Raw genomic sequence first — 9,603 nt, 5'->3', positions numbered from 1 at the left:
AACCACGCTCAACGAGGTATAAAATTCCATATTGGGACTATTATTGGCCAAGTTATGAGCAAAACACTGAAGAGTGCGATAGCACCAAAAATCGCATTTTCGATAAGGGGTACATCATCAAAATTTTCGAAAAATGGCCCAAATTTGGCATTCCAAACTGTGAATGCAGTTTTGATAAGCATAAGAAACCACGCTCAACGAGGTATAAAATTCCATATTTGGACTATTATTGGCCAAGTTATGAGCTAAACACTGAAGAGTGCGATAGCTCCAAAAATCGGATTTTCGAAAATTTTCGAAAAATGGCCCAAATTTGGCATTTCAAACTGTGAATGCAGTTTTGATAAGCATAAGAAACCACGCTTAACGACGTATAAAATTCCATATTTGGACTATTATTGGCCAAGTTATGAGAAAAACACTGAAGAGTGCGACAGCTCCGAAAATCGGATTTTCGATAAGGGGTACCATCATCAAAATTTTCGAAAAATGGCCCAAATTTGGCATTTCAAACTGTGAATGCAGTTTTGATAAGCATAAGAAACCACGCTCAACGAGGTATAAAATTCCATATTTGGACCATTATTGGCCAAGTTATGAGCTAAACACTGAAGAGTGCGAAAGTACCAAAAATCGCATTTTCGATAAGGGGTACCATCATCAAAATTTTCGAAATATGGCTCAAAATTGGCATTCCAAACTGTGAATGCAGTTTTGATAAGCATAAGAAACCGCGCTCAACGAGGTATAAAATTCCATATTTGGACCATTATTGGCCAAGTTATGAGCAAAATACTAAAGAGTGCGATAGCTCCAAAAATCGCATTTTCGATAAGGGGTACCATCATCAAAATTTTCGAAAAATGGCTTAAATTTTGCATTTCAAACTGTGAATGCAGTTTTGATAAGCATAAGAAACCGCGCTCAACGAGGTATAAAATTCCATATTTGGGCCATTATTGGCCAAGTAATGAGCAAAACACTGAAGAGTGCTATAGCACCAAATATCGCATTTTCGATAAGGGGTACCATCATCAAAATTTTCGAAAAATGGCCCAAATTTGGCATTTCAAACTGTGAATGCAGTTTTGATAAGCATAAGAAACCGCGGTCAACGAGGTATAGAATTCCATATCTGGGCCATTATTGGCCAAGTTATGAACAAAATACTGAAGAGTGCGATAGCTCCAAAAATCGGATTTTCGAAAATTTTCGAAAAATGGCCCAAATTTGGCATTTCAAACTGTGAATGCAGTTTTGATAAGCATAAGAAACCACGCTTAACGACGTATAAAATTTCATATTCGGACCATTATTGGCCAAGTTATGAGCAAAACACTGAAGAGTGCTATAGCTCCAATAATCGCATTTTCGATAAGGGGTACCATCATCAAAATTTTCGAAAAATGGCCCAAATTTTGCATTTCAAACTGTGAATGCAGTTTTGATAAGCATAAGAAACCACGCTCAACGAGGTATAAAATTCCATATTTGGACTATTATTGGCCAAGTTATGAGAAAAACACTGAAGAGTGCGACAGCTCCGAAAATCGGATTTTCGATAAGGGGTACCATCATCAAATTTTCGAAAAATGGCCCAAATTTGGCATTCCAAACTGTGAATGCAGTTTTGATAAGCATAAGAAACCACGCTCAACGAGGTATAAAATTCCATATTGGGACTATTATTGGCCAAGTTATGAGCAAAACACTGAAGAGTGCGATAGCACCAAAAATCGCATTTTCGATAAGGGGTACATCATCAAAATTTTCGAAAAATGGCCCAAATTTGGCATTCCAAACTGTGAATGCAGTTTTGATAAGCATAAGAAACCACGCTCAACGAGGTATAAAATTCCATATTTGGACTATTATTGGCCAAGTTATGAGCAAAACACTGAAGAGTGCGATAGCTCCAAAAATCGGATTTTCGAAAATTTTCGAAAAATGGCCCAAATTTGGCATTTCAAACTGTGAATGCAGTTTTGATAAGCATAAGAAACCACGCTTAACGACGTATAAAATTCCATATTTGGACTATTATTGGCCAAGTTATGAGAAAAACACTGAAGAGTGCGACAGCTCCGAAAATCGGATTTTCGATAAGGGGTACCATCATCAAAATTTTCGAAAAATGGCCCAAATTTGGCATTTCAAACTGTGAATGCAGTTTTGATAAGCATAAGAAACCACGCTCAACGAGGTATAAAATTCCATATTTGGACCATTATTGGCCAAGTTATGAGCAAAACACTGAAGAGTGCGACAGCTCCGAAAATCGGATTTTCGATAAGGGGTACCATCATCAAAATTTTCGAAATATGGCCCAAATTTTGCATTTCAAACTGTGAATGCAGTTTTGATAAGCATAAGAAACCACGCTCAACGAGGTATAAAATTCCATATTTGGACCATTATTGGCCAAGTTATAAGCAAAACACTGAAAAGTGCTATAGCACTAAAAATCGCATTTTCGATAAGGGGTACCATCATCAAAATTTTCGAAAAATGGCCCAAATTTGGCATTTCAAACTGTGAATGCAGTTTTGATAAGCATAAGAAACCACGCTCAACGAGGTATAAAATTTCATATTTGGACCATTATTGGCCAAGTTATGAGCAAAACACTGAAGAGTGCTATAGCTCCAATAATCGCATTTTCGATAAGGGGTACCATCATCAAAATTTTCGAAAAATGGCCCAAATTTGGCATTTCAAACTGTGAATGCAGTTTTGATAAGCATAAGAAACCACGCTTAACGACGTATAAAATTCCATATTTGGACTATTATTGGCCAAGTTATGAGAAAAACACTGAAGAGTGCGACAGCTCCGAAAATCGGATTTTCGATAAGGGGTACCATCATCAAAATTTTCGAAAAATGGCCCAAATTTGGCATTTCAAACTGTGAATGCAGTTTTGATAAGCATAAGAAACCACGCTTAACGACGTATAAAATTTCATATTCGGACCATTATTGGCCAAGTTATGAGCAAAACACTGAAGAGTGCTATAGCTCCAATAATCGCATTTTCGATAAGGGGTACCATCATCAAAATTTTCGAAAAATGGCCCAAATTTTGCATTTCAAACTGTGAATGCAGTTTTGATAAGCATAAGAAACCACGCTCAACGAGGTATAAAATTCCATATTTGGACTATTATTGGCCAAGTTATGAGAAAAACACTGAAGAGTGCGACAGCTCCGAAAATCGGATTTTCGATAAGGGGTACCATCATCAAATTTTCGAAAAATGGCCCAAATTTGGCATTCCAAACTGTGAATGCAGTTTTGATAAGCATAAGAAACCACGCTCAACGAGGTATAAAATTCCATATTGGGACTATTATTGGCCAAGTTATGAGCAAAACACTGAAGAGTGCGATAGCACCAAAAATCGCATTTTCGATAAGGGGTACATCATCAAAATTTTCGAAAAATGGCCCAAATTTGGCATTCCAAACTGTGAATGCAGTTTTGATAAGCATAAGAAACCACGCTCAACGAGGTATAAAATTCCATATTTGGACTATTATTGGCCAAGTTATGAGCAAAACACTGAAGAGTGCGATAGCTCCAAAAATCGGATTTTCGAAAATTTTCGAAAAATGGCCCAAATTTGGCATTTCAAACTGTGAATGCAGTTTTGATAAGCATAAGAAACCACGCTTAACGACGTATAAAATTCCATATTTGGACTATTATTGGCCAAGTTATGAGAAAAACACTGAAGAGTGCGACAGCTCCGAAAATCGGATTTTCGATAAGGGGTACCATCATCAAAATTTTCGAAAAATGGCCCAAATTTGGCATTTCAAACTGTGAATGCAGTTTTGATAAGCATAAGAAACCACGCTCAACGAGGTATAAAATTCCATATTTGGACCATTATTGGCCAAGTTATGAGCAAAACACTGAAGAGTGCGACAGCTCCGAAAATCGGATTTTCGATAAGGGGTACCATCATCAAAATTTTCGAAATATGGCCCAAATTTTGCATTTCAAACTGTGAATGCAGTTTTGATAAGCATAAGAAACCACGCTCAACGAGGTATAAAATTCCATATTTGGACCATTATTGGCCAAGTTATAAGCAAAACACTGAAAAGTGCTATAGCACTAAAAATCGCATTTTCGATAAGGGGTACCATCATCAAAATTTTCGAAAAATGGCCCAAATTTGGCATTTCAAACTGTGAATGCAGTTTTGATAAGCATAAGAAACCACGCTCAACGAGGTATAAAATTTCATATTTGGACCATTATTGGCCAAGTTATGAGCAAAACACTGAAGAGTGCTATAGCACCAAAAATCGCATTTTCGATAAGGGGTACCATCATCAAAATTTTCGAAAAATGGCCCAAATTTGGCATTTCAAACTGTGAATGCAGTTTTGATAAGCATAAGAAACCACGCTCAACGAGGTATAAAATTCCATATTTGGACCATTATTGGCCAAGTTATAAGCAAAACACTGAAAAGTGCTATAGCACCAAAAATCGCATTTTCGATAAGGGGTACCATCATCAAAATTTTCGAAAAATGGCTTAAATTTTGCATTTCAAACTGTGAATGCAGTTTTGATAAGCATAAGAAACCGCGCTCAACGAGGTATAAAATTCCATATTTGGGCCATTATTGGCCAAGTAATGAGCAAAACACTGAAGAGTGCTATAGCACCAAATATCGAATTTTCGATAAGGGGTACCATCATCAAAATTTTCGAAAAATGGCCCAAATTTGGCATTTCAAACTGTGAATGCAGTTTTGATAAGCATAAGAAACCGCGGTCAACGAGGTATAGAATTCCATATCTGGGCCATTATTGGCCAAGTTATGAACAAAATACTGAAGAGTGCGATAGCTCCAAAAATCGGATTTTCGAAAATTTTCGAAAAATGGCCCAAATTTGGCATTTCAAACTGTGAATGCAGTTTTGATAAGCATAAGAAACCACGCTTAACGACGTATAAAATTTCATATTCGGACCATTATTGGCCAAGTTATGAGCAAAACACTGAAGAGTGCTATAGCTCCAATAATCGCATTTTCGATAAGGGGTACCATCATCAAATTTTCGAAAAATGGCCCAAATTTGGCATTCCAAACTGTGAATGCAGTTTTGATAAGCATAAGAAACCACGCTCAACGAGGTATAAAATTCCATATTGGGACGATTACTATAGCACCAAAAATCGCATTTTCGATAAGGGGTACCATCATCAAAATTTTCGAAAAATGGCCCAAATTTGGCATTTCAAACTGTGAATGCAGTTTTGATAAGCATAAGAAACCACGCTCAACGAGGTATAAAATTCCATAATTGGACTATTATTGGCCAAGTTATGAGCAAAACACTGAAGAGTGCGATAGCTCCAAAAATCGCATTTTCGATAAGGGGTACCATCATCAAAATTTTCGAAAAATGGCCCAAATTTGGCATTTCAAACTGTGAATGCAGTTTTGATAAGCATAAGAAACCACGCTCAACGAGGTATAAAATTCCATATTTGGACTATTATTGGCCAAGTTATGAGCAAAACACTGAAGACTGCGATAGCTCCGAAAATCGGATTTTCGATAAGGGGTACCATCATCAAAATTTTCGAAAAATGGCCCAAATTTTGCATTTCAAACTGTGAATGCAGTTTTGATAAGCATAAGAAACCACGCTCAACGAGTTATAAAATTCCATATTTGGACTATTATTGGCCAAGTTATGAGCTAAACACTGAAGAGTGCGAAAGTACCAAAAATCGCATTTTCGATAAGGGGTACCATCATCAAAATTTTCGAAATATGGCTCAAAATTGGCATTTCAAACTGTGAATGCAGTTTTGATAAGCATAAGAAACCGCGCTCAACGAGGTATAAAATTCCATATTTGGACCATTATTGGCCAAGTTATGAGCAAAATACTAAAGAGTGCGATAGCTCCAAAAATCGCATTTTCGATAAGGGGTACCATCATCAAAATTTTCGAAATATGGCTCAAAATTGGCATTCCAAACTGTGAATGCAGTTTTGATAAGCATAAGAAACCACGCTTAACGACGTATAAAATTTCATATTCGGACCATTATTGGCCAAGTTATGAGCAAAACACTGAAGAGTGCTATAGCTCCAATAATCGCATTTTCGATAAGGGGTACCATCATCAAATTTTCGAAAAATGGCCCAAATTTGGCATTCCAAACTGTGAATGCAGTTTTGATAAGCATAAGAAACCACGCTCAACGAGGTATAAAATTCCATATTGGGACGATTACTATAGCACCAAAAATCGCATTTTCGATAAGGGGTACCATCATCAAAATTTTCGAAATATGGCTCAAAATTGGCATTTCAAACTGTGAATGCAGTTTTGATAAGCATAAGAAACCGCGCTCAACGAGGTATAAAATTCCATAATTGGACTATTATTGGCCAAGTTATGAGCAAAACACTGAAGAGTGCGATATCTCCAAAAATCGCATTTTCGATAAGGGGTACCATCATCAAAATTTTCGAAAAATGGCCCAAATTTGGCATTTCAAACTGTGAATGCAGTTTTGATAAGCATAAGAAACCACGCTCAACGAGGTATAAAATTCCATATTTGGACTATTATTGGCCAAGTTATGAGCAAAACACTGAAGACTGCGATAGCTCCGAAAATCGGATTTTCGATAAGGGGTACCATCATCAAAATTTTCGAAAAATGGCCCAAATTTTGCATTTCAAACTGTGAATGCAGTTTTGATAAGCATAAGAAACCACGCTCAACGAGTTATAAAATTCCATATTTGGACTATTATTGGCCAAGTTATGAGCTAAACACTGAAGAGTGCGAAAGTACCAAAAATCGCATTTTCGATAAGGGGTACCATCATCAAAATTTTCGAAATATGGCTCAAAATTGGCATTCCAAACTGTGAATGCAGTTTTGATAAGCATAAGAAACCGCGCTCAACGAGGTATAAAATTCCATATTTGGACCATTATTGGCCAAGTTATGAGCAAAATACTAAAGAGTGCGATAGCTCCAAAAATCGCATTTTCGATAAGGGGTACCATCATCAAAATTTTCGAAATATGGCTCAAAATTGGCATTCCAAACTGTGAATGCAGTTTTGATAAGCATAAGAAACCACGCTTAACGACGTATAAAATTTCATATTCGGACCATTATTGGCCAAGTTATGAGCAAAACACTGAAGAGTGCTATAGCTCCAATAATCGCATTTTCGATAAGGGGTACCATCATCAAATTTTCGAAAAATGGCCCAAATTTGGCATTCCAAACTGTGAATGCAGTTTTGATAAGCATAAGAAACCACGCTCAACGAGGTATAAAATTCCATATTGGGACGATTACTATAGCACCAAAAATCGCATTTTCGATAAGGGGTACCATCATCAAAATTTTCGAAAAATGGCCCAAATTTGGCATTTCAAACTGTGAATGCAGTTTTGATAAGCATAAGAAACCACGCTCAACGAGGTATAAAATTCCATAATTGGACTATTATTGGCCAAGTTATGAGCAAAACACTGAAGAGTGCTATAGCACCAAATATCGAATTTTCGATAAGGGGTACCATCATCAAAATTTTCGAAAAATGGCCCAAATTTGGCATTTCAAACTGTGAATGCAGTTTTGATAAGCATAAGAAACCGCGGTCAACGAGGTATAGACTTCCATATCTGGGCCATTATTGGCCAAGTTATGAACAAAATACTGAAGAGTGCGATAGCTCCAAAAATCGGATTTTCGAAAATTTTCGAAAAATGGCCCAAATTTGGCATTTCAAACTGTGAATGCAGTTTTGATAAGCATAAGAAACCACGCTTAACGATGTATAAAATTTCATATTCGGACCATTATTGGCCAAGTTATGAGCAAAACACTGAAGAGTGCTATAGCTCCAATAATCGCATTTTCGATAAGGGGTACCATCATCAAATTTTCGAAAAATGGCCCAAATTTGGCATTCCAAACTGTGAATGCAGTTTTGATAAGCATAAGAAACCACGCTCAACGAGGTATAAAATTCCATATTGGGACTATTATTGGCCAAGTTATGAGCAAAACACTGAAGAGTGCGATAGCACCAAAAATCGCATTTTCGATAAGGGGTACCATCATCAAAATTTTCGAAAAATGGCCCAAATTTGGCATTCCAAACTGTGAATGCAGTTTTGATAAGCATAAGAAACCACGCTCAACGAGGTATAAAATTCCATATTGGGACGATTATTGGTCAAGTTATGAGCAAAACACTGAAGAGTGCGATAGCACCAAAAATCGCATTTTCGATAAGGGGTACCATCATCAAAATTTTCGAAAAATGGCCCAAATTTTGCATTTCAAACTGTGAATGCAGTTTTGATAAGCATAAGAAACCACGCTCAACGAGGTATAAAATTCCATATTTGGACTATTATTGGCCAAGTTATGAGCAAAACACTGAAGAGTGCGATAGCTCCAAAAATCGGATTTTCGATAGGGGTACCATCATCAAAATTTTCGAAAAGTGGCCCAAATTTTACATTTCAAACTGTGAATGCAGTTTTGATAAGCATAAGAAACCACGCTCAACGAGGTATAAAATTCCATATTGGGACTATTATTGGCCAAGTTATGAGCAAAACACTGAAGAGTGCGATAGCTCCAAAAATCGGATTTTCGATAGGGGGTACCATCATCAAAATTTTCGAAAAATGGCCCAAATTTGGCATTCCAAACTGTGAATGCAGTTTTGATAAGCATAAGAAACCACGCTCAACGAGGTATAAAATTCCATATTGGGACGATTACTATAGCACCAAAAATCGCATTTTCGATAAGGGGTACCATCATCAAAATTTTCGAAAAATGGCCCAAATTTGGCATTTCAAACTGTGAATGCAGTTTTGATAAGCATAAGAAACCACGCTCAACGAGTTATAAAATTCCATATTTGGACTATTATTGGCCAAGTTATGAGCTAAACACTGAAGAGTGCGAAAGTACCAAAAATCGCATTTTCGATAAGGGGTACCATCATCAAAATTTTCGAAATATGGCTCAAAATTGGCATTCCAAACTGTGAATGCAGTTTTGATAAGCATAAGAAACCGCGCTCAACGAGGTATAAAATTCCATATTTGGACCATTATTGGCCAAGTTATGAGCAAAATACTAAAGAGTGCGATAGCTCCAAAAATCGCATTTTCGATAAGGGGTACCATCATCAAAATTTTCGAAATATGGCTCAAAATTGGCATTCCAAACTGTGAATGCAGTTTTGATAAGCATAAGAAACCACGCTTAACGACGTATAAAATTTCATATTCGGACCATTATTGGCCAAGTTATGAGCAAAACACTGAAGAGTGCTATAGCTCCAATAATCGCATTTTCGATAAGGGGTACCATCATCAAATTTTCGAAAAATGGCCCAAATTTGGCATTCCAAACTGTGAATGCAGTTTTGATAAGCATAAGAAACCACGCTCAACGAGGTATAAAATTCCATATTGGGACGATTACTATAGCACCAAAAATCGCATTTTCGATAAGGGGTACCATCATCAAAATTTTCGAAAAATGGCCCAAATTTGGCATTTCAAACTGTG

This window comes from Drosophila eugracilis, unplaced genomic scaffold, assembly GCF_018153835.1.
Source record: "Drosophila eugracilis isolate 14026-0451.02 unplaced genomic scaffold, ASM1815383v1 contig_1414, whole genome shotgun sequence".
Classification (NCBI taxonomy): Eukaryota; Metazoa; Arthropoda; class Insecta; order Diptera; family Drosophilidae; genus Drosophila; species Drosophila eugracilis.
Note: the sequence above shows the minus strand (reverse complement) of the source record.